Raw genomic sequence first — 24272 nt, forward strand, 5'->3', positions numbered from 1 at the left:
CTCCTCACAACTTGGTTTCCCACCTATCTTTGTATCATCAGCAAATTTGGTTACATTACACTCGGTCCCCTCATCCAAGTCTTTAATATAATATGTAAATAGTTGAGGCCCCAGCACTGATCCCTGTGGCACCACACTAGTTACTGTTTGCCAACCTGAAAATTACCCCTTTATCCCGACTCTCTGCTTTCTGTTAGCTAGCCAATCCTCTATCCACGCTAATATATTACCCCCAATCCCGTGAGATCTTATCTTGTGCAGTCAACTTTTATGTGGCACCTTATCGAATGCTTTCTGGGAATCCAAATACATAGAAACATAGAAAATAGGTGCAGGAGCAGGCCATTCAGCCCTTCTAGCCTGCACCGCCATTCAATGAGTTCATGGCTGAACATGCAACTTCAGTACCCCCTTCCTGCTTTCACGCCATACCCCTTGATCCCCCGAGTTGTAAGGACTTCATCTAACTCCCTTTTGAATATATTTAGTGAATTGGCCTCAACTACTTTCTGTGATAGAGAATTCCACAGGTTCACCACTCTCTGGGTGAAGAAGTTTCTCCTTATCTCAGTCCTAAATGGCTTACCCCTTATCCTTAGACTGTGACCTCTGGTTCTGGACTTCCCCAATATTGGGAACATTCTTCCTGCATCCAACCTGTCCAAACCCGTCAGAATTTTAAACGTTTCTATGAGGTCCCCTCTCACTCTTCTGAACTCCAGTGAATACAAGCCCAGTTGATCCAGTCTTTCTTGATAGGTCAGTCCCACCATCCCGGGAATCAGTCTGGTGAATCTTCGCTGCACTCTCTCAATAGCAAGAATGTCCTTCCTCAAGTTAGGAGACCAAAACTGTACACAATACTCCAGGTGTGGCCTCACCAAGGCCCTGTACAACTATAGCAACACCTCCCTGCCCCTGTACTCAAATCCCTTCGCTATGAAGGCCAACATGCCATTTGCTTTCTTAACCGCCTGCTGTACCTGCATGCCAACCTTCAATGACTGATGTACCATGACACCCAGGTCTCGTTGCACCTTCCCTTTTCCTAATCTGTCACCATTCAGATAATAGTCTGTCTCTCTGTTTTTACCACCGAAGTGGATAACCTCACATTTATCCACATTATACTTCATCTGCCACGCATTTGCCCACTCACCTAACCTATCCAAGTCACTCTGCAGCCTCATAGCATCCTCCTCGCAGCTCACACTGCCACCCAACTTAGTGTCATCCGCAAATTTGGAGATACTACATTTAATCCCCTCGTCTAAATCATTAATGTACAATGTAAACAACTGGGGCCCCAGCACAGAACCCTGCGGTACCCCACTTGTCACTGCCTGCCATTCCGAAAAGTACCCATTTACTCCTACTCTTTGCTTCCTGTCTGACAACCAGTTCTCAATCCACGTCAGCACACGACCCCCAATCCTATGTGCTTTAACTTTGCACATTAATCTCTTGTGTGGAACCTTGTCGAAAGCCTTCTGAAAGTCCAAATATACCACATCTACTGGTTCCCCTTTATCCACCCTGCTCATTATATCCTCAAAGAACTCTGGCAAATTTGTCAAACATGATTTCCCTTTCATAAAACCATGCTGACTCTGCTTGACTGCATTATGATTTTCAAAATATACTGCTACTGCTTCCTTAATGATGGACTCCAGCATTTGCCCAATGACAGATGTTAGGCTAACTGGTCTATAGTTCCCTGCTTTCTGTCTCCCTCCTTTATAAATAGGGGCTTTGGAGGCAGTTCAGAGAAGGTTCACTCGGTTTATTCCTGAGATGAAGGGGTTGATTTATGAAGAAAGATTGAGTAGGTTGGGCCTGTACTCATTAGAGTTCAGAAGAATGAGAGGTGATCTTATTGGAATATATAAGATAATGACAGGGCTTGACAGGGTAGATGCAGAGAGGATGTTTCCACTCATGGGGGAATCTAGAACTAGGGGCCATAGTTTTAGAATAAGAGGGTCACCATTTTAAATGGAAATGAGGAGGAATTTCTTCTCTCAGAGGGTTGTAAATCTGTGAAATTCTCTGCCCCAGAGAGCTGTGGAGGCTGCGTCATTATATTTAAGGCGGAGATAGACAAATTTTTGAGCGATAAGAGAGTAAAGGGTTATGGGGAGTGGGCAGGGAAGTGGAGCTGAGTCCATGATCAGATCAGCCATGATCTTATTGAATGGCGGAGCAGGCTCGAAGGACCAAATGGCCTACTCCTACTCCTATTTCTTATGTTCTTCTGTTAGATTTGCAGGTTTCCAGTCTGTTGGAACCTCTCCAGAATCCAGGGAATTTTGGTAGATTACAACCAATGTATCCACTATCTCTGCAGCCACCTCTTTTAAGACCCTAGGATGCAGGCCATCAGTTACAGGGGAGTAGTCCACCTTTAGTTTGCCTATTACCTTTTCTCTAGTGATAGTGATTGTTGTAAGTTTCCCCCTGCCTATAGCCCCTTGATTATCAATTATTGGGATGTTTTTAGTGTCTTCTACCGTGAAGACCAATACTAAATATTTGTTCAACGTCTCTGCCATTTCCCTGTTTCCTATTATTAATTCCCTGGTCTCATCCTCTAAGGGACCAACATTTACTTTAGGTACTTGCTTCCTTTTTACATACCTGTCGAAGCTGTAGTAAATGCAAGTCTTCTTTCTTCTTTCTTTCAAGTATTGAAAGAATTGGTTTTATACAGTCCCTTTCACAACCTATGGACGTCCCAAAGTGCTTTACAGCCAATTAAATACTTTTGAAGTGTAGTTATGGGTGTAAAGTAGGGAAACGTAGCGGCCTACTTGCGCACAGCAAGCTCCCACACACAGCAATAAGATAAAGGATCAGATAATCTGTTATAGCAATGTTGGTTGAGAGATGAATATTGGCCAGAACACAGAGAGAACGCCTCTGCTCATCTTCGAATAATGCCATGGGATCTTTTACGTCCGCTGGAGAGGATAGACAGGGCCTCGGTTTAACATTCAAAAGACGGCACCTCCGACAGTGCAGCATTCCCTCAGTACTGCACTGAAATGTCAGCTAATGAGCTCAAGTCTCTGGAGTGGGACTTGAACCTGCAACTTTCGGACTCAGAGGCGAGATTGCGCCCCACTGAGCCACGGCTGACACCTATTGGCCAATACAGACTCGACAGGCTTAATGTGGGCAATGGTCTGCACCGAATCAACTGATCTAAGTTGAAGCACTGCAACTAGCCTCAGTGCTGCAGGCCAAGGGAGGTGAGATCTTACCCAGGGGTCAATGCTGCTGATCATGAGGCGGTATTTCCTGATGGTAAACAGGCGTGTGGGAAAAATCTTGCTGCTGATCATTATCCCGGCCCATAGATGAAGAATGCCCTGCACCCAGAACAAGGCACTGCATTGAGGAGAGAAGGACAGAAATGTGGAGAGACTGGATTGCTGAGAATGTTCCTCGCATTATCGTCAGCTTCACTGTCAACACCCAGACAGGCCAATTACTTGCACTTCTTCGGGGGCCCGATTTCCCAGAATGCACTGCACCAGTCTTCCATGACCAGAGGCCCAACCAGACAGAACGGGGAGGGGAGCGGGTACATTTGAGGGGCAATTCCAGAATTTACAGCAAAGGGGAAGAGCAGATCATGACTGTGCTAAAAACAGCAATGAGAGGCAAGGGACAGCCTTCTCATTCCATTCCAGGAACAGCTTTCCCTGGGCTACGTCATGAAGGAAATAAACCGTAGAGAGTTGCTCAGAAAGATGCGCCCTGTGTGACAGGACCCGATTCTGTAGGGTCTGCATTTAACCCGAAGCAGAAATCGGGCCAGGATAGGGGCCAAACCCTCTGACCTCGGCAGCGTGTGGCCCTGCTGATTTTTACATCTGGGCCTCACCGGTTGCCCAGCAGCAAAGGGTGGAAGGTGGCAGCTAGCGGGCGGGTGGGCGAGAGCAGAATGTCAGGCGCCAGGAGGCTGAAGGCCAGGTTGCTGGCACTCAGGCAAGTCACGGGGAGGGGATTCGGGAGGGTCTCACATTCAGAAAGTGGGTCAGTGGGGCCGAGGAGGTGGATTAAGCCGAGAGGCCTACACCTTCCTTGTGGGGCCCAGAGCACACTTCTCCTCCTCCTGGCCCGACAAGGAACCTTGGGCCTTTCTGCGCAGTACCGCCCCTCTCACTGAAGTGGGCCATAGCAGCCCGGAAACTAGGCGGAGCGCTGTCTGAGGCGGTAGCGGGGTGCATGTCTCAGCGCCACGCAGAAGATGTCAGCACCAACGCGCCACAGCATCCCTCCCCTTCTTTTAAATAGGAGGGCCGTTGCGAACTCTGCATTGGCTTTGGCAGCCCTCGTGGGCCACTGAGGACATTTGTGGCCGGGCCAGCAGCCGCCATTGTCAGGCCGGCTGAAATGTCGGTCGACAGAAAAACATGGCGGCTGCGACGCAAAGGCCTTCTCCTCGGCGGCACCTGTGCGACGGCATCACATCCCGATGACATCACCGGCGTGTGCACCCCGACCCGAGGCGCTAATCGGGAGGTGCAGCGCAAAGCCATTATTGCCCCCACAATTCCGGGGAAGCGGCTTCCGCACCCGCCCCTGGAGGCGCGAGCGGGCGTTTTATATTTGGGGCATTTTTGCCTGCGTTTTTGTTTTTAAAAGGTAACAAAAATCCTACTTGTTTGGGCCTCCTCAGCCCCGGTTCTTCTTCCTGCCCTCCTCACCTGGCAGGTAAGCCACAACAGCTGCTCTCCCTCAGACTGCCAGTTAAAATAGCAGCCAGGTCCTGATCACAGCATCGGACTCCAATCTGTATATTCAGAGAGGTGCCCCTCAATGTTCCCTTTCATTTTTGGGGCGTGGTTTGCGGACCCTTTAAGTGGCTGCGAGGCCCATTCAAATTTTTGCGCCTGCACAATTCCTCCCATTGAAAATCCGGCGAGCGGCCTGCGCGGGACCTCCAGGTCGTTGCCCGGCCACACAGCTTAGTGAGAAATTTGTTGCCCCTGCACTTCAAATGGGTGCCCTCGTCTCCCACTCAGAAGAACAGGTTAAAATTCTAGGCTGTGGGTACGGAGCGGGAGATTAGCGGAAGAACCCCCTGTCAATTTTAACTGGCCGCCCACGCAGTTTCTACTGGACAGGTAGGGTAAAAATTGCCCTTTGTGACTCTCTGAGAAAAATTATATGAACAGTTTGGAGGAGGAAGCATCTTGTTAATTTGCCTTTTCTGCCACCTTGTGGCATATTTAAGCAACTGCATGCAAAGATTGCTTCGATTTCTTTGATTTCCTAATGTTAGAGCAATAAGTAAATCGCTCATGTAAAATTCCTACATGCACTGATTTAAATAGGTTAACGATTTTGTTACAGTAGAGAACAAATCAATATTATACAAGAATATTAACCAGTGCATTAAAAAAAGGGCTCAGCAGAATTTCTAACCATCCTGCAGATCCAATTTGTGGGATAGTTGTTTAGGATCTAAGGGACTATGTCTTACAACCCAGCGCCTTTTTCTCTCGATTTTCACTCCATTTTCATAAAGAACTTTCCATAATTGGGTGGAAAAGTCCCAGGTTTTAAAACGATCCCCAGTGCACTGTTCCTTGTGATCTATATTAACGACCAGACTTGGGGCATACTAGACGTAACTTGCGCATGACATGAAACTCAGAAAGGACCAGCGTGGAGGATAGAAACAGACTTCAGGAGGACACAGACAGATAGAAATGGGCAGTCACATGACAGATGAAATTTAACGCAGAGAAATGTGAAGTAATGCATTTCGGTGGGAAGAATGAGGAGAGGGAATATCAACCAAATGGTACAAAGTTAAAGGAACAGAGAGAGCGAGGTGTTTACGTACAGCAATCTTTGAAGGCGGCAGGACAATTGGAGAAGGCTGTGAAAAAGCATATGGGATCGTTGGCTTTTTAACCTGAGGCGTAGCCCCCGATATTTACGAGGAGGTGGGGAGGGTGGAGGGAGACCGAAAGCGAGGGAAGAACTCAGTCAGGCCGGGGGCGGGGAAGAATTGCCGAACTTAATGGCAGGATCTCATTATCGTTCTTTTCGTCTGGGCCTGTATTCACTGGAGTTTAGAAGGATGAGAGGGGATCTCATAGAAACATATAAAATTCTGACGGGACTGGACAGGTTAGATGCGGGAAGGATGTTCCCGATGTTGGGGAAGTCCAGAACCAGGGGTCACAGTCTAAGGATAAGGGGTAAGCCATTTAGGACCGAGATGAGGAGAAACTTTTTCACTCAGAGAATTGTGAACCTGTGGAATTCTCTACCACAGAACGTTGTTGATGCCAGTTCGTTGGATATATTCAAAAGGGAGTTAGATGTGGCCCTTACGGCTAAAGGGATCAAGGGGTATGGAGAGAAAGCAGGAAAGGGTTACTGAGGTGAATGATCAGCCATGATCTTATTGAATGGCGGTGCAGGCTCGAAGGGCCGAATGGCCTACTCCTGCACCTATTTTCTATGTTTCTATGTTTCTATGTTTCCGTGTCCCGCTCGGCAGCCGGCCACACTGACAGCCTGGACGGAGGCCGGTAGGGAAAGTCAACGGCAGCTGGTGGGGGGAGGGGGGGATCTTCGGCCAATATCGCAGTAAGGAGAGGTCTGTGAGCAGAGCTCGGGGGAGGGGAAGGAGCAGTCGCAGCTGGGGGAGGGGGCGAGGTCAGACATCGGGGCTGGAGGGGATGGGTCGGAATCCACCATGATCGGCAGAGGGGAGGCCGAAGCCTTCCTTGAGGGACCTGGGGGCAGCACTCCTACTCCTCCTGGCCCACTAGGAATGGTGAATAAGGCACTTACCATGTCGATCTGACAGCTGCCGCCTCCCTCTCACTGTCAAGTTTCCCGGCCCCCGGGAAACCCGTGCAGCATCTGTAAAATTTAAATCAGGCTCCAAGTTGCAATGCGGGAGCCCATTTTAAATATGTTAATAAAATGATCCGCTTCTCCATGACGAGACCCTCGGACACCACAGAACCCGCCACTGTGAAAAGATCACCTCCCACGTTTTTCATTTTTAACCCACCCCCACCCTCTCCAGTGGGTTTAATTTTGAGGCCATAGAATAATAAAGCAAGGAAGCAATGCTAAACCATTCTAAGTCATTGGTTAGTCCTCACCTGCAGTATTATGTCCAATTCTGGGCACCATACTTTCGGAAGGATGGCAAGTTCTTAGAGAGGGTGCAGAGGGGATTTACTGGAATGGTAGCAAGGATGGGGGATTACAGTTATTCAGTTACCTAAAGAAACTGGAGAAGCTGTGGTTGTTCTCCTTTGAGCAGAGATGGTTAAGGGGAGACTTAATACAGGAATTTTCAATGCAGTAACACGAACAACTGAAATAAATAGTCTTAATAGCTTTTGATACCCAATGGCATCAGCGACTGCATATTAAAAGCTGAAAGCAAATTAATGTCTTGCAAAACATTTCCTTTTCAAAATGTTTCGCCTCCTCTTTCTGTGCGGGGAACTTCTGTAAATATTGACATCGTGCTGGAGACATTCACTAACACACAGGCCCCCCCCCCTCCCCCAACCCTTCTCCCTTCCCCCCCCCCCCCACCCCCCATCGGTAACCAGAGGACACAATTTAAAGTAACTGGAATAAGAGGGGGGATGAGGATAACTATTTTGACGCAGCGGGTTGTTCTGATCTGGAATGCACTGCCTGAAAGGGTGGTGGAAGCAGATTCAATAAATCTTATTATTGGATAAATACGAAGGGCAAAATTGTGCAAGTCTATGGAAAAAGGGCAGGAGAATGGGACTAATTGGATAGCTGTTTCAGAGAATCGCCGCAGGCACAATAGGCTAAATGGACTCATTGCGTTATCACTCTATGACTCTACATCTAATTACACTCATTTGAAGGGAAGTGGAAATACATATCTCACCATATATTGCTGAAACCAGAAAGTGGAGAAGGTTCATGTATAATAATGGATATGCAGACAGGAATTTGCAATGCAGCAACACAGGTAAAATAAATAGTCTTAATAGCTTTTGACAACCAAATTGCATAATGGTATCAGTGACTGGATATTAAAAGCTGAAAGCAAATTAATGTCTTACAAAATATTTTCTTTTTCATCTCTTCTTTCTGTGCGGGGAACTTCTGTAAATATTTACATCGTGCGGGGGACCCTTTGCAAACATTCACTAACACGCAGGACTCCTCGTTAAACATAGAAACATAGAAACATAGAAAATAGGTGCAGGAGTAGGCCATTCAGCCCTTCTAGCCTGCACCGCCATTCAATGAGTTCATGGCTGAACTTCAGTACCCCATTCCTGCTTTCTCACCATACCCCTTGATCCCCTAGTAGTAAGGACTTCATCTAACTCCTTTTTGAATATATTCAGTGAACTGGCCTCAACAACTTTCTGTGGTAGAGAATTCCACAGGTTCACCACTCTCTGGGTGAAGAAATTCCTCCTCATCTCGGTCCTAAATGGCTTACCCCTTATCCTTAGACTGTGTCCCCTGGTTCTGGACTTCCCCAACATTGGGAACATTCTTCCTGCATCTAACCTGTCTAACCCCATCAGAATTTTAAACGTTTCTATGAGGTCCCCTCTCATTCTTGTGAACTCCAGTGAATACAAGCCCAGTTGATCCAGTCTTTCTTGATAGGTCAGTCCCGCCATTCCGGGAATCAGTCTGGTGAACCTTCGCTGCATTCCCTCAATAGCAAGAATGTCCTTCCTCAGGTTAGGAGACCAAAACTGTACACAATACTCCAGGTGTGGCCTCACCAAGGCCCTGTACAACTGTAGCAACACCTCCCTGCCCCTGTACTCAAATCCCCTCGCTATGAAGGCCAACATGCCATTTGCTTTCTTAACCGCCTGCTGTACCTGCATGCCAACCTTCAATGACTGATGTACCATGACACCCAGGTCTCTTTGCACCTCCCCTTTTCCTAATCTGTCACCATTCAGATAATAGTCTGTTACTCTGTTTTTACCACCAAAGTGGATAACCTCACATTTATCCACATTATACTTCATCTGCCATGCATTTGCCCACTCACCTAACCTATCCAAGTCACTCTGCAGCCTCATAGCATCCTCCTCGCAGCTCACACTGCCACCCAACTTAGTGTCATCTGCAAATTTGGAGATACTACATTTAATCCCCTCGTCTAAATCATTAATGTACAGTGTAAACAGCTGGGGCCCCAGCACAGAACCTTGCGGTACCCCACTAGTCACTGCCTGCCATTCTGAAAAGTCCCCATTTACTCCTACTCTTTGCTTCCTGTCTGACACCCAGTTCTCAATCCATGTCAGCACACTACCCCCAATCCCATGTGCTTTAACTTTGCACATTAATCTCTTGTGTGGGACCTTGTCGAAAGCCTTTTGAAAGTCCAAATATACCACATCAACTGGTTCTCCCTTGTCCACTCTACTGGAAACATCCTCAAAAAATTCCAGAAGATTTGTCAAGCATGATTTCCCTTTCACAAATCCATGCTGACTTGGACCTATCATATCACCTCTTTGCAAATGCCCTGCTATGACATCCTTAATAATTGATTCCATCATTTTACCCACTACTGATGTCAGGCTGACCGGTCTATAAATATTAATGCACTTCCACAGTCTCTTGTAAATATTGTAAATATTGACACATTCACGGGGACTTTTGTACACACTGGTGCAGCCCTGGGGAATCCTGCCAAGGCCTGGGACCCCACCCCCTCCTCCGAAAGGCAGTGTTAGGGACCCAATGTCATCCCATTGCACAAAACATGTTTTCCTTAGTGTGCAGAGACAGAAGCATCGAGCTGGTAAGTCACCAAACACAATAGGGAATACTCAAAAAATCAAAATGCTTGTGGCCCAGCCTTAGGCAAACAGCAACTTGACGAGTTTGTGGGCCCCTGGGATCTCTTTCTCTCTCTCTCTCTCTCTGTTTCGTGCTCTGCTATTTTTCTCTCTGTCGCACACTCTGAAACTTTTTCGTCACCTCATCTCTCGTTTCTCTCAGCAGGCGTAGTTGGGAGCGGAGAAGTGGTTATATATCAAGACTTGGACTTGAGTGTTGGGGTAATGATTAAGAAGTTTGCAGATGGCACTAAAATAGGCTGTGTGTGATTGCAGGAAGATCTCAATGTACTGGTCAGATGGGTGGAACAGTGGCAAATGAAATTCAATCTGAATAAGTGTGAGGTAATGTATTTGGGGAGGTCTAACAAGGCAAGGGAATATACATTAAATGGTACGACACTGAAAAGTGTAGAGGAACAAAGGGACCTTGGAGTGCAGGTCCACAGATCCCTAAAGGTAGCAGGCCAGGTAGATAAGGTGGGTAAGAAGGCATATGGAATACTTTCCTTTATTAGTCAAGGCACAGAATACAAGAGCAAGGAGGTTATACTTCTCGGCCTTTTGGCTAAGATCATGCGTAACTGACCTGACAGGGGAGTAACCACCATAACCCCAAGGTGGTTCTTCCTGGATCAGGAAGGTATATGCTTGCTTTTTTGGAAATAGGAGGTGGGTGGGGTGGCTTGACCCATCCACCTCCACGGAGGTGTGTGGGGGACCTGACCCATCCACCTCCATGGCACGAACCTGGTATTGCAGTACTTCCAGGAACGGTGCAGTGGCTCTAGGCCTTTTGGCTAAGAGCATTGGCGCAGAGTGATCCTTGGCGTGTGCAAGGCGACCTCTGGCGTTTGTGATTTGACAAAGAATTGGAACAATTGGCTACGAATTTAAAAAAAAAAGGAGGTTATACTTGAACTGTATAAAACACTGGTTGGGCCGTAGCTGGAGTACTGTGTGCAGTTCTGGTCACCAAATTGCAGGAAAGATATGATTGCACCAGAAAGGATGCAGAGGAGATTTACAAGAATTTTTCCTGGACTGGAGAATTTTGGCTATGAGGAAAGATTGGAGATGCTGGGTCTGTTTTCTTGCAACAGAGGAGGCTGAGGGGAGACCTGATTGAGGTGTATAAAATTATGAGGGGCCTGGATAAAGTGGATAGGAAGGACATGTTTTCCTTGGCACAGGGGTCAACAACCAGGGGGCATAGATTTAAAGTAATTGGGGGGAGGTTTAGAGGAGATACTGGAGGAAATTTCTTCACCCAGAGGGTGGTGGGGGTCTGGAGCTCACTGCCTGAAGTGAGTTCCAGACCCCACATTTAAAAGATACTTGGATGTGCACATAAAGTGCCGTAAGCTACAGGGCTACAGACCAAGAGCCGGAAAGTGGGATTAGGCTGGATAGCTCATGGTCGGCCGGCGTGGACACGATAGGCCGAAATAGCTCCCTGCTGTCAATTTTTATGATTCTATGAAGTGCCGCTAACTGTAAAAGGCATATTTCACAATCAGCACTGCTCCTCTCAGAGCCCGGCAATTTTAGGCTTCGCTCATGGTTTCGTTGGGCTTGGTGTGCTGGTGGCTTTAGGCCTGGGAACCAATGGTCCATACTTGCCCTGATCTCTGAACTTCAAGCTCTGGAGATTGAGCAGGGCCACAGGCTTCCCCAATCCCAAGTCCAGAGAGAAGTGCTCCTGATTTGAAAAGATATCTGATGCAGTCTCCAGCACCTGTCTGGGTCCTAAGCCTTTTTGAAATCCCTTTGCTTACCCCATAGGATCTGCAGATCGCAGTTTGAAAAGTGTAATGTGTGCACCTGTGAGCATGCTCACAGGTTTGTAGAGTTGTTGAGTTAGGAGTGGCTTAGCCAGTCACATGATGTTCACAAGATTCAATAAAACCCCAGACAGTTGGGTTCAGGGGATCCACGATGAGGCAGGAGGTTGTGAGCCTGGTGGATGAACTGGTAATGTGCAGCGTGATTGTTAAACCTTTGCTAAAAAACCAACTAGTTCTTAATGGCAATGTGTTGCTATGAGCTCTTAAGCAAAGAACCCATGAAGTAAACATATTGCAATAATGAATGGCATTGAATACCAACGATATTCTGTCCAAATGCCGACTCTTCCTGTGTGAGACTGTACAGTGAGTGTCAACTGGGTGTTGGAGTGTGTCACAGCCAGGCCCCCCGACCCATCTTCACCTGATATCCAGACACCAGCACTTTTAACAAGGGTCACCGGAAAATGACCAGGAATTGGCAGCTAGCTTTATATTCCATTCCCTAGCCCTGGGACAATTCTTGCACTCCAGCCACTGTCCTGGTTGAGACAGACCATTCACACACCAGGTGTTATATATGCAGACTATAGATATACTCTCTGTGTAGTCACTGTATAGTTGCATAAGATGGAGACTTGTTACCTGATGTACGATCAATAAGGTTTACACTGTATATACTATGCTGGCACCACTAGAGGGTGCAACCGGTGGAGACCGGGGTTTCCTGCCCCTGTGGCAGAGGCTGTCCACCAGAGTGCACTGCGATGAGAGACCTGAGGGTCACCTGCATAGGTGTGCAGGGCCCAGTATAAAAGGCTGCCCACCATGCTTGTGCCTCACTCTGGAGTTACGAATAAAGGACCAAGGTCACTACAGTTTGAGTACAACACATTGCCTCGTGGAGTCATTCATAAGTGCATTACAGACATAACAACTGGTGATGAGAATATGGACTTTCACGCGATTATGGCTGCCTTTGGCACAATAAAAGACTTCGCAGAGGGTGATGATTGGGATACCTTTAAGGAAAGGCTCGAGCAATATTTCGTGGCAAATGACCTGGCAGGGGAGAGGGACACATTGGCAGAGAAGCGCAAGGCAATACTGCTGACCAGTTGTGGGCCCGAGGTCTACTGCCTCGTCAGGGACTTGCTGGGACCCACAAAGGCCCAGGATAATGATGTGTATGGAGAAAGAGTTTGACTGAACACTGTGAGCTCAAAGTAAAGTGTGACCTTAGTGTTTTATTGCAGGTCTCCAGAGTGCCTCTCCAACCTGTGAAGCCTCCTTAAATACTTGTGCTCCCAAGGGATTATGGGATCCCTTAGGATTCCAGGGGATGAGCCCTCTCGTGGCTGTACAGAGTAAATACAAGTCCACATATATAACAGAAAAGACATAAGATGAGCTAGCTGAACTAATTCGCGACCAACTAAAACCAAAAGAGAGCATCCTCACGGCCAGGCACAGATTCTACACTCACCACAGATCTGAGGGCCAGGAGATTGCAAAATATGCTGCCGACCTCAGGAGACTTGCGACACCGTGTGATTTCGGCACGCACCTCAACAAAGCATTGCAAGACATCTTCGTTATGGAAATTGGCCACGAGGGCCTCCTTCACAAGCTATTATCTGCTGACACCACAGTCAACGTGCAGAAGGCCATCAGCATCAGTCAGGCGTTCATGACCTCGACCTGCAGCACCAAGCAAATTATTCATCCTGTTGTCTCAAACCCGGCAAATACTGTACACAGAATGGTGCCTTTCACAGGCAAGACTGTAGAACATGGCTCTGCCCAGGGCAGAGAGCACAGACCTCAGGGTTCCAGAACTCAGAGTTCGCCGAGGGGTGCTAATTGAGTAGCACCATGCTGGCATTGTGGAGGAAACCATAGGGTTCACCAGTGTCGGTTTGCTGAGTGCGTATGCAAAGCCTGTAACATGAAGGGCCACCTCCAGTGTATCTGTAAAAGAAATACGACTCACCATCGAGCAGAGGAGTCAGTAGATGACTTTGAATCCAGCGGGAAGTATGATGATTTGGCCAGAGAGGCAGCTCAGCCCCAAGAAGTATATGGAGTGTATACCTTCACCACCGATTGTCTTCCAATGAAGATGGAAGTCGAGATAAACGGCGTTCGAGTCCTCGTGGAAGTGGACACAGGAGCGAACCAGCCAGTGATGAGCCAGGAGGCCTTTGAGAGGCTATGGAACGAAAAACGAGCTGGTTCCAGTACAGGAAAGGTTGCGCACCTACACCAAGGAGCTGATCTCAGTCCTTGGTAGTGCGGATGTAAGTGTAATCCATAATGTCATGGTGCACAAGTTACCTCTGTGGATTGTTGCAGGTGATGGTCCAACGCTACTCGGAAGAAGGTGGATGGGGAAGATACAGTGGAAATAGGAAGACCTCTTCACTCCAGCAATTGATGTCCCCCATGCTCAGAGGCAGAGCAAAACCTCACCTTCGCATGGGCCAGGCATCAGAGAACAGACCAGCGCAGCACCTGAGGCACAGACCGTCCATCACAACTGCGTGGCAATGATCTGACCGGAACGACCTAAAAGTACCTTCCTGGCTCCAGTGGCAGGACTCCTCGGGAGGAAAATTGAATTCACAGGCACTCTTCCAGCTTTTGTTGCAGAATCGTGGGAGAGAAGGACCCAGGCAGTCAACCTCAAGGACAGAGGCAAGATGGCATCCCTGCTGCAAAGAGGTGCAGCGTGGCTGAAAAAAAAGATGGTCACCGCCATATCACAAGATGCAACACTGAGGGACCAACAAAGGATTTGATTGGGTTAAAGCCAGCAGGGTTCTCTTAAAGGAGACCTGCAACCAACTGAAAAAGAGACATTGTATGCGTGGCAATCAATGCAATGAACCGATTAAGATTGTGAACAAAATGTTGTTGCGAGATGTCGGTACAAGTCCTAATGTAAAGAACAAAATGTTGTTGCGAGATGTCGGGAATAGAGTGTCCCCAAAAGTATTAAGCGAGCGAATTCAGGAGGGTAAAGGCGCTGATCCTGATGCCCTGCCCCAGGTGTCCCACAAGTTATAGGCCAGCGACCTCAGGAGGGTGAAGGCACTGATCCTGATACCCTGCCCCAGATCAATCCCACGCTGCGGGCACCTGATGGTACTATTCGCCATGGACCTGGAAACAAAAATGGTGCCAATATGCGCAGTCGGCCGCCGTTGCCCACCACCCTGGTGGAGATAGCACAGCCCCAGACCCAGTCGCTACTTCGGCCATGTCCAGGAGCGAAAGGTCAGATCCAACGAGTTCCCCAAATGGGACCTGGAACAGAGAGGTTCCCAGCACCGTTAGAGAGCAGGCAGAAGATTCTGCAGCCCTCAAAGGAGGACAGCAAGGCCACACACATCTGTGGCTCTGCCTACCACTAGGCAACGGCAAAGGCCCTGAGTCCTGGCTAGGTGAGCGAACCAAGCCCACCACGCTAGCAGGGGGCACAGCGCCGCCATCAGATGATTAGGACCCCATCCGGTTGCTCTGGAACCTGCGTCCTCGCATACCTGTACTGCTACCTCAGTACTTACCATGACTGAAGCATGAATGCAATCTACCCAATCCTGGCACACGGCCGCAAAACGTAACAGATGTAAGTCACTGAATCACGGTGTCACGATACAAACTGTAACTTCCTTTCTTTGTACTTGCACAGTGTCTGATCCTGTATGTTAATGTAACGGGCCTTCTGCATGATCTCACTGTGGGGCTGGGAAAATGGATGTATGTAGCCATGGACACACACATGGCTCACACCCAGAACCCACAGGAACCTCCACTGCATCATCAAGCCATCCAAACTGGTAACCACTACCCAACTTTGTGGCAAAGGGACTTGGGGTTTAACAGGGAGAGAGCCAAGCCAAAGCACAGCCAAGGTGCAAGGGTTATTGGCACTTAAGTCTGGGGAGAGCTAAGCCAGAGCACATAGTGCAAAGGTAATCGGCACAAAGGACTTGGGGGAGAGTGATGTTATAGATGCAGACGAGAGATATACTCTCTGTGTAGTCACTGTATAGTTGCATAAGATGGAGACTTGTTACCTGATGTACGATCAATAAGGTTTACACTGTGTATATTCTATGCTGGCACCACTAGAGGGTGCAACTAGTGGAGACCAGGGTTTCCTGCCCCTGTAGCAGAGGTTGTCACCTGAGGGTCACCTGCATAGGTGAGCAGGGCCCAGTATAAAAGGCTGCCCACCATGCTTGTGCCTCACTCTGGAGTTACGAATAAAGGACCACGGTCACTACAGTTTGAGTACAACACATTGCCTCGTGGAGTCATTCATAAGTGCATTACAGACATAACACCAGGGATGAAACATCATACCTTTATGGTGTGTGTGGCTCAGTACCCGACTGGGCTGTGCATTTACCATTAAGGCTGTGGGCATATTCTCTAATTGCAATCAAGACATCGTTATTTACTTTTCCTCTTGGTGTACTTCACCAAGAGGAAAAGTAAATAACGACGTCTTGATTGCAATTACCTTTGACTTTGGATGATAGTGTAAATTGGGCGATATTGGTTGTAAAACAGGCGACTGAATCAATATCACTCATTTTACACGATCGGCCATAGTCAGAATTGCCCCCAGTGACAATAGAGTGGCAGAGTCTTTTAAATCTCTGGTGATACGCTGCACTGAGTGAAACAAAAGGGACCAGTTTATTCCGAACATTAATAGAATTACTCATGACTCGCAAATGTTCTCTTTAACGAAACAGCCTCCACTCGGTAAACTTCAATTACTCTGGCTTGTCAGTGCTTCACGGTCTCCACTTAATTAATTTTTAGTCTCTATTTAATTGTACTTTTTCCCCCCTTATCTCTGCTCCTATTATTCTGTTCCTCGCTATAATATATTAAGGTGTCACTTTTATTCAGTTTGTTAATGGTACTTGATATTTGTCTGTTATACCTATTTTCACGGCTCATTTGATCCCGTCATAATGTCGACTATAATTTTCATTGTTTCCTATTTCTATTCAGTTCTTTCTTCATTCCTTTATGGTTTTTTAATTGAGTTTCTCTAATATAATATTGAGAATTTCCACAGTGTTTATCCTTAATGTTCTATCTCTTTGTACCCATCAAAGTAAGGAATGGGGAGTAGATTGACCTCCATTTCAGGCAGCCCACGTCAGCATCAAGCATTCCCAAGGCAGGTATCACATGGTTAAATGCATCTATAGCTTCATCTACTCTGCTTCAACTTTGTGCCTCAACTCCCACTACACCACCCAGCTTGTGACCTCTGTACTGTAGGCACCAGGTGTGTAGAGCTATTGCATTGAGAGTGGCTTAGCCAGTCACATGATGTTCACAAGACTCAATAAAACCCCAGTCAGTTGGGTCTAAGTCATCCATGATGAGGTATGCAGTTGTGAGCCTAGTGAATGAACTGCTAATGTGTCGTGTGATTGTTGCACATTCCTGTCTATACAATCTTGCTGTGAACAATCAAATATCTTACTGCCCACATGTCAGAATGATTCCATGAGCTCTTTTATTGCTGAAGTGTACCTGTACTGCTGAGTTACCATCCTGGGATCCGTGCCAATTGTAGAATGGAAATAGTAGCATGGAAACTTTCCTTTGGAACAGAGTAGAGTTCATTGCACTTTTATCAAAGTTCTTAACAAAGTACACCATTCCAACCCACTGTTTAAAAAATAAAACCAAACAGGAGAGCATCACAACACTGCCCAATTGGAGGGGTCGACTTTGACCTTTGGTTGGCCACCCATTCGGGCAGCCAAGAGCCCCACCCCCACACCTGCTCCCCATCCGTCCCGGACTTTGAGGCCCCGGTCTCATTTACATTCGCCAGTGAGCTGGAGGGCGGCAAACTGGTATCTCGACGCAGCTCGCCAGATTCGGGGCAGGAAAACAGTCCGGAGCTGCCGCCAGCAAGATACGTCGTGGCGGGAGGGGAGGGGGGAGGAAGGTCGTGATCATGGAGAGTGGAGGTCCCGGGGTGACGGTGGCCCAGAATATTTTTGTGAGTCCCGGAGATAAATTCCTGCTTTTTCGAGGCCCGCAAAATTCATTCAAGACTTACCTTTGCTGGGCCTGTTCTCTTTCATTGCCCGTGGAACTGATCGGAGCTGGCATACTCACCAGTTCCAAGCTAAAATATGAACTGGGCTCCTATTTACGTCATAGGGCCATGATTTCCATATTTAAAGGGGCCCATCGCCTGAAACTGGTGGGTGCTTTGGACACCTTTCAAAATAGAGCCTCATTCCGGTGTCAATGGGTCGGCAAGGCTGTTACCTCCCTGTTAACACCAGGCGAAGGGAAGTGAACATTTACCCCAGGGAGGTAACACTTCTCTTCAACTCATAACTTTAGTTAATGTGAATGGGGTGTGCACTGAATAATTCTGAGGATTAAGGAAAGCTGCGCGGGAATCGCGATAAAATGATGGAAATGGACCAATAAATGACGAATGGAATTCAATGTCAACGTGAGTTGGCCCAGTTTGGTTAAAAAATAAATACAAATTATACATTGACTGGAAGAAGGTTGGGTGATGTGAAAGAGCATTTGTTTTTTAAATAGCTTATCAGAAGTTAGGGCAAAAATAAAGTGATAACATTCTTGGCTTGACATCGACATTGAAATCATCATCCCTGATTAAGATTATTCTACATAACATGTATTGTGGTCTATCAAGCACTGCCTTCACTGGGGTTACCAGATCACATTGGGTCAGGGAGACTTCCATTATTCATTCTCGAGTTAGTCTTTTCCTTTTTACCACATTATAGTACAGTCAGTTGAAAATGTATTCAAAGGAAATTTTTAATTAGTGATATAAGATTTTATAATGGCAAAATTTCAATAGGGCGGTTATGCTCAGAGAATAAAGTAGGTAGCGCTCAAAGGATTTCACAACAAAGAAAGTATTTAGAGGTATGAACACTACTATTTAAGGAAACTTATGACAATGAAAGAAGTTAAGTTACAACTAAGCACAGTAATTGATGCTTGCCATTAAAAGAAGGATATTAGAGCCAAAGGGCGGGCACAGCTATGATTCACTAGTGATATCAGTAATGAGAAATTATAGTTCTGAAGAAAGGCTCAAATCAAGGGCTTTTTTCAATGGAGAAATTTTCAAAATGAAAAATTATCTCAGCTAATTAGCAAATCAGTAACAAGGAAACGTAGACACAGGATTAACAAGGAACAATAAAGGGGGAAGTCAGATTCGTTTTTCACACAGAGGGTTATTAGAACATTTCAAGGGAAGATTTCCTTGGGCCTGTTTCCAAGTTCAATGACTAGGCACAGCCAATGTCTGAAAATCGGGCAGGCGAGAGTAAACACTCATTAAGATGGAGGAAAAGTGGACAAAGTCATTATATAGCTGTGTACTCTGGTCCATCTCATTTTCCCTAATGTAGCTGGGCATAGACCCGGGAAAATCTGCCTTGCAAACAGCACCAAGTCCACCACCATCAACATCATGGGGATCACCATTAACCAGAAACTGAACCCGTCATATTGATGGCTATCAATACAGGACAGATGCTGTGTACTCTGTGAAGTGCGATTCACCTCCTGACCTCTCAGAACCTATCCACCATCAACAAGACTCAAGTCAGGAGTGTATTAGAATATTAACCACTCACCTAGATGGGTACAGCTCCAACAATCCTCAAGAAGCTCGAACACTACCCAGGAAACAGGAACATAGGAACAGAAGGAGGCCATTCAGCTCCTCAAGCCTGCTCCGCCATTCAAGAGATCATGGCTGATCTGTGATCTAACTCCATATACCTGCGTTCGGCCCATATTCCTTAATACCTTTGGTTAACCAAAAGCTATCAATCTCCGATTTAAATTTCACAATTGATCTAGGAGCTAGGATCAATTGTCGTTTGCGGAAGAGAGTTCCAAACTTCTACGACCTTTTGTGTGCAGAAGTGTTTCCTAATTTCACTCCTGAAAGGTCTGGCTCTAATTTTTATACTATGCCCCCTAGTGCTAGAATCCCAAAACAGTGGAGATAGTTTCTCTCCATCTACCCTGTCTGCTTCTCATAATATTCTGAAAACTTCGATCATATCATCCCTTAAACTTCTAAATTTTAGAGAATACAACCCTAATTTGTGTAATCACTCCTTGTAACTTAACCCTTGAAGCCCTTGAAAAAATAGTCTGCTTAATTGGCGCCCCCATCAATGGACTCAATATCCACTCCCTCCATTGGAGCTCTGTTGCTACAGTATGTTATCTATAATAACAACAACTTGCATTTAAATAACGCCTTTAATGTAGTAAAACGCCCCAAGGCACTTCACAGATGTGTAATCCGATTAAAATTGACACTGAGCCAAAGCAGAAGATATTGGGCCAGGTGAGCAAAAGCTTGGTCAAAGAGATAGGTTTTAAGGAGCATCTTAAAGGAGGAGAGAAAGGCATAAACGCTGAAAGGTTTAGGGAGAGAATTCCAGAGCTTAGAGCCTAGATGGCTCCTCTTGTTTAACAGATTTAACCCATGACCTTAATCTGTTGTTCATCCACCCTCTGCGATTTTGGTCAGACCTAATAAAGAGGGTCTTTAGTCTTCTCGATTCAGTTCTGATGAAGGAGACCCCTGTGACGTTCGTCTATCCTTTCTCTTTTCAGATGGTGAATGACTTGCTCTCTATTTCGACACTTTCTGTTTTAAATTCAGTGGTCTTCAGTCTGTTTGCTCTTCTGGTGCTGTAGAAATTGTCCAGCTGTTTTTTAACTTGTGTCTATGAAGCAATCATCTCCGGGGTGGGGCGGCGGCAGGGGCGATAACGGGGGCCTAACGGCTTACCAACCGGGTGCGGTGAAATTACCGACGCCTGCCAAACTTACATGCCAGGTTAGCACCGGCGCTAAAACTTACCACCTCGATTTCCTGCACCCCAGAGATCGCGATGTTATCATCCCAGAGGTAAAGCTTGCCTCCACCCCCTGCAGCATCGCTGGGCGTCAACAACGGCAGCTGCAGGAGCGGTAATTAAAGACAGTGGTGGTCAGGTAGGCCAAAATGTAATATTGGGCCGAAAATCGGTGCGCGATGCACATGTGCCGAGAACCGCCTTTTCTGATCTGTCCGATTCTTTCGACAGATTCTATGCACCCCACAGGAAGGATGTCCGCATGGCAGAGATTGGGCTATTTGCCCAACTCCTGCCCAGTGAATGTCCTTCAAACTCTTACACCTGGTAAAAGCAAGCATAGAGCTTACTTTTACCAGTGTAACACTGTTAAAACATAGAAAAATTTAATGTAATCATTCATTTTTATATTAAAAACAGTGTCCATTAAGCTAAGTTTATTTTTAACCGTATTAAAACACATTAAAAAAAATTCAAAAAATATTTTATTTTCTAAAACATTTACTTATATTTAATTTCAATTTTGAATATGTGAGGTGTTTTTTTTTAATTTATTGTGCTGTGTTTCTTGTTTTAAGCAGGTATTCTCATTGATAGTAATGGGTGTCCGTACAAACAGCGCCCATTATTAGTGAGAATACTAGCTGTTCATTGGAGGTCCAGGCCCACGTGACTCCAATCTAGACTTGCCTACGTGGAAGACATCTTCCCGTATGCTGCACAATGAATGAAGGCCTCCGACTGGAATCGTAGGTTCCTCCGGGAAGACCATGTATTTTCGTTCATTTTTTTCGGGTCGGAGGAGTTCGTCCGAAGAAGGCCTCCAACCGCAATTTTTGGCCCAATGTCCTCATAGTGCTGTGTTTTAAGTTTTTTCCAGGCCGCGATTGATCAGCCCTGCACTCTCTTAGAGTGCTTGGGACTGCTCTGCTCGTATCGCGGGTGCCATCGATGACCATTCCCAGCCTTAGGGTTCAATTACCGCACCACTGGATCTTGAGGGCAGAGCAGGCTAAAGTGAACTGGGAAAATAGACGAAAGTATGGGAAGGTTGATGAGCAGTGGAAGACATTTAAGGAGATATTTCATAACTCGCAACAAAAATATATCCCAATGAGAAGGAAAGACTGTAAGAGAAGGGATAACCATCTGTGGTTAACTGAGGAAATAAGGGACGGTATCAAATTGAAAACAAAGGCACACAATATGGTCAAGACCACAGAGGCCAGAGGATTGGGAAATCTTTAAAAGCCAGCAAAGAACGACTAAAAAAATGATTAAGAGAGGGAAGATAGATTATGAAAATAAACTAGCACGAAATATAAAAACAAATAGTAAGATTTTCTACAGGTACACAAAAAGGAAATTAATGGCTAAAGTAAATGCTAGTCCCCTGGAGGATGAGACTGGGGAATTAATAATGGAGAACAAGGAAATGGCAGAGATGTTGAACAAATATTTTATATCAGTCTTCACAATAGAAGACACTAAAAACAACCCAACAGTGGATAATCAAGGGACTATAGTTAGGGAGGAACTTAATATAATCACTATCACTAAAGAAATAGTACTTGGTAAAATAATGGGACTATGGGCCCAAGTTTCCACACGCGCCTAGAACGGCGCAGTCCCGACCTGGACGCCCATTTTTCGCGCCACAAAGTGCGCCTAAAAAAATCCTCCGTATTCTCCAACCACCTGCAGGTCCTCTGGCCCTCGGCGCAGCGCAGCACGAGCTGTGGGGGGGCGGAGCCAGGTCCCTGCGCTGAAAACAGTGGGCATGCAAGTGCAGTAGCACCAGGCGCCCGAAGCACGCAGCCCCTAGCCCTGGCCGAATGGCCTCACTGGGGCTGCGTGAATAAGGCTCCTCCAACGGCCAGCTCCTGCTACCCCACCCGCCACCGACCAGACCCGACACCCGCACTCCCCACCCCCCCCCCCCCCCTCCGACCAGACCCGACACCCGCTCTCCCCCCCCTGGCTCCGGACTGGACCTGACACCCGCTCTCCCCCCCCCCGACTGGACCCAACCCGACCCACGCTCCCGCCACACCCCCCGCAACTGGACCCAACCTGCCCCGCCCCGCCCCGCACTCCTGCTCCCGCGCCCCCCCCCCCGACTGGACCCGCCCCGCCCTTGCCCCCGCCCCCGGACTGGATCCGAACTGACCTCCCCCTCCCCGACCTGACCTCCTCCTCCCCGACCTGACCTCCCCCTCCCTCTCTCTCCCTCCCCCCCCTCCCCCTCCCTCCCTCTCCCTCCCTCCCTCCCTTTCCCTCCCTCTCCCCCCCTCCCTCTCCCTCCCCCTCCCTCCCTCTCCCTCCTTCTCCTCCCTCTCCCTCCCTCTCCCTCCCTCTCCCCCCCTCTCTCCCTCTCCCCCTCCCCTTCCTCCCCCTCCCCCTCTCTCTCTCCCTCTCCCTCCATCCCTCTCTCTCCCTCTCTCCCTCTCTCTCCCTCCCTCTCTCTCCCCCTCTCTCCCTCCCCCCCCCGACTCCCCCCTCCCTCCCCCAACTCCCCCCCCTCCCTCCCCCCGACTCCCCCCCCTCCCTCTCCCTCCCCCCGGCTCCCCCCCCTCCCTCCCCCCGACCCGAACCGAACCGAACCGAACCTTCCCGACCTGACCCGACCTAACGCCACCTACCTGTAAATCTGGTGCTGGGGACGGGCCCTGCCCGAAGTCTCGGGCCGGCCCGTTCAGCCTTCGGTCCCGAAAGGCCTGCCTGAAGCACTTTCACACAGGTAGGAAGATGGTTTATTTAATCTTTTCTTTGCTTATAAATGTTTATTCAGGTTGGATTTATTTGTATAATATTTGTAAAAGTATAAATAAGGATTTATTATAGAATTTAATGACTTCTCTTCCCCCCCCACCTCCCCCCCCACCTCGTTCTGGACGCCTAATTTGTAACCTGCGCCTGATTTTTTAATGTGTAGAACAGGTTTTTTCAGTTCTACAAAAATCTTCACTTGCTCCATTCTAAGTTATTTTGGAGTACGTTTTCACTGTGGAAACTTTGAAATCAGGCGTCAGTGGCTGGACACGCCCCCTTTTGAAGAAAAAATTCTGTTCCAAAGTGGAACTGTTCTACCTGACTAGAACTGCAGAAAAAAAAATGTGGAGAATTGCGATTTCTAAGATAGTCCGTTCTCCACCAGTTGCTCCTAAAAATCAGGCGCAAATCATGTGGAAACTTGGGCCCCATAGGTGGACAAGTCTCCTGGACCTGATACCTTACATCCTAGGGTCTTAAGAGAAGTGGCTGCAGAGATAGTGGATGCATTGGTTGTTATGTACCAAAATTCCCTGGATTCTGAGGCGGTCCCAGCAGATTGGAAAATCGCAAATGTAACGCCCCTATTTAAAAAAGGAGGCAGACAAAAGCAGGAAACTATAGACCAGTTAGCCTAACATCTGTCATTGGGAAAATGCTGGAGTCCATTATTAAGGAAGCAGTAGCGGGACATTTGGAAAAGACTAATTCAATCAAGCAGAGTCAGCATGAAAGGGAAATCATGTTTAACAAATTTGCTGGAGTTCTTTGAGAATGTAATGAGCAAGGTAGATAAGGGGGAACCAATGGATATGGTATATTTGGATTTCCAGAAGGCATTCAATAAGGTGCCACATAAGAGGTTACTGCACAAGATAAATGTTCATGGAGTTGGGAGTAATATATCAGCATGGATAGAGGATTGG

The 24272-nt window shown here is 47.2% G+C and overlaps 1 pseudogene; it reads left to right on the forward strand.

Moving 5' to 3' along the window:
• The first annotated feature begins 10405 nt into the window (after positions 1–10405).
• LOC139280359 (U2 spliceosomal RNA) lies at positions 10406–10644 on the forward strand (annotated as a pseudogene).
• The last annotated feature ends 13628 nt before the right edge of the window (positions 10645–24272 follow it).

Source organism: Pristiophorus japonicus, chromosome 14, assembly GCF_044704955.1.
Source record: "Pristiophorus japonicus isolate sPriJap1 chromosome 14, sPriJap1.hap1, whole genome shotgun sequence".
Taxonomy (NCBI): Eukaryota; Metazoa; Chordata; class Chondrichthyes; family Pristiophoridae; genus Pristiophorus; species Pristiophorus japonicus.